This window comes from Peromyscus maniculatus, chromosome 18 (genome assembly GCF_049852395.1).
Source record: "Peromyscus maniculatus bairdii isolate BWxNUB_F1_BW_parent chromosome 18, HU_Pman_BW_mat_3.1, whole genome shotgun sequence".
Taxonomy (NCBI): domain Eukaryota; kingdom Metazoa; phylum Chordata; class Mammalia; order Rodentia; family Cricetidae; genus Peromyscus; species Peromyscus maniculatus.
Genome location: NC_134869.1, coordinates 48399727 through 48402288, shown reverse-complemented (window position 1 = coordinate 48402288; position 2562 = coordinate 48399727).

Genomic DNA, 2562 nt, shown 5'->3' with positions numbered 1-2562 from the left:
TAACTCATGAATTTTAATTGCTTGCGGCTCCAATTGGTGTGATGAAACTTCATACCCCTCTTTTCCATTCTTCCTGGGGTATCAACCACCCCTTTCCCAGTATATCTATACTGTACACATAACTGCCCATTGGTCCCCATACCATCTGTGTTTTTGAGAGACTATTGTGGTTCCACAGATTCTGTAACCATGGTTTCAGGTAGTGAAACTGGACATGTTCCTCACAGATAAGAAGGGACAACTATAATTTATAACAACAGAGCAAGATTTTCTCCACCCATAGTGGATAGGCAAAATAAATTTGCATTTTTATAAATGTGTTTTGTTATTAAAGGGTACTTCAATGCAGATAATCATCAATTTAAATCTCTGCTGGAAGGCATCTTTGCTTCTGAGACACCAGACTTCCATAACTCAGCCGAGAGTTAATTTTCCCAGGGATTTGAATAACAAAAGAAAAAATACTCATGTCGTACTTCCAGTGCAAAGAAAGCAAGCAGCTACTGCTTGACGGGAAGCCTCCCAAGGGAGGAGCTTCCCCCACAGGGGGTTTGTGAGCAGCAGCACCTCCATAGACACATGGTTAATGAATTGCTTTGCAACACCATGGCAACTATTAAGCCACTTGGCGTAGGAAGCTTTTAGCTACACTGCAGTGGTTTGAGACCATCAACATATACACAGTCCATCATTGACCAGTGTGTTAGATAGTCCCTAACTGTGTTGGCTCAGATGCTATTCTGTGTGTCCATGATGCTAGTTTTTTTTTTTTAAATGGAATTATCATGTAAGTGATAGTCTGAGGAAAGCAGATGGTAATTCCAATAATAACCAATAGGAGCTGTTGGTCCTTTCTTCTTCCTGCCTGGGTTCTGAACTGGGATACTGGTCTCCTACTGCCGTCAAACTGAACCCCAAACACAGACTCTTCCTCAGCTTCCTCACTGGCTTGCCTCAAGGGAGCTTCATCATTAGTTCACTTGGTTCTCAGGCCTTTGGATTCTGGTAGAAAATATACACCCAGCTCTCTGGGATCTCCAACTTCCCACTCGGAGACTTGCCTGCCTAGTTATTAGTGATTGTCAGATTTGGGGACTTTTCAGACCCCTTAATTGTATGAGCCAATTTCTAACAACAAATCTACCTGTTTTGCCTATCTATTTTCTATCTGTCTGTCTGTGTCTATCTTCTATCTATCTTCTATATGTGCATCTATCCTCTTAACTAGGTTTCTCAACAGAATTCTGATTAAATGACTAATATCATACTTAAGGAAAATTTATACACCAATACACACATACATAAAGACATAAACATACAATGTGTGTATGCATGCCTATGTATACACATCCATATAAAAAGGGACTTTCTTGTTTAGTGGATTGGGAAACTTGAGAACTGACATACATGAACCAACATGTGCATCCAGGGGCATGATCTCTGATGAAGGAAAGTATTCCTTCTGGTTTGAACAGTGAGCCTTTTACTTACTAGTAAATAATGGATAAAATGCATTATGATTCCTACAGAAATTTTCATTTTGGGTTCAACATTTACTCTTCCATTCTTTAAGATATATCTTGGGGCCTTAATACAGCATGGAAGATTTAATCTATTAATTTAGTACCAGTAGGTGAAAGTTCGGGAATAAGGCTGATGCCTGTCTGGTGATGTCACAACTTCTCATAAAGCCCTCAAAATAAAAGTGATGCAACAGCATGTGTTGTCCATTCATTTGTCAAATTCCTCATATTACTTTGTGATTTCTGGAAATGTTGACTTAATGTTTCTCTCTTTGGCCTTGGCAAATCATAATATGTCTGGAAAGCTGAGGGGACTCTCTAAAAGGGCATTTAAAAAAAATAAAGATGTGTTATTGACCAAAAAAAAAAAACCCACAAAATTCTCAATTTTAGGACTTGTAGGGCTTAGGCAAGTTTATATACAGTACTCTGATAAATAATTTTCTAGTAACAGGTGAAGTTAAATACAGTGTGCCTTTTAGATACAAACAGGAAATACAAGCTACTTCTTCTGGCTCTATGCCATTCCATTTGGGGAGTGATCTGTGTAGGCATTCATAATCAACAGAGGATGCGATTTCTCTTATTCAATAACTGTGTGCAGTTTCTCATAAATCACAACATACAGGTGTGGGGTTATGGGTGGAGCCAGTGGGCTTCATTGCATTTGTATCCTCTTCGACACCTTGAACAGAGAGATGTGAGTGTCAGCTAAAAGAGAATAAGGTGGCTTTAGTTTCTTCTTACTCCAGGGAAAATTTAACTTATGTCATTGGGGAAGAAGGTTGGATCTTTTTGGGGGTATAGGAGGTTCTAGAGGACAGGACACTGAGACTTCCCAGTTGGATCAAGAGAATAACTCCTATCAGAGATGGAGAAATACTGACTGACAGAAGAGGTAGGGTGTGATATGGACACTGTTCCCTCAGGCTTACGAACAACATGGCACTAACCATCCCTATGGTGTTGGGACATTCAGCAAGCATTCTTTCCGACAGTTACCTAGACTAACCAGGGACCTGAGGACTTGTCTGCCAGG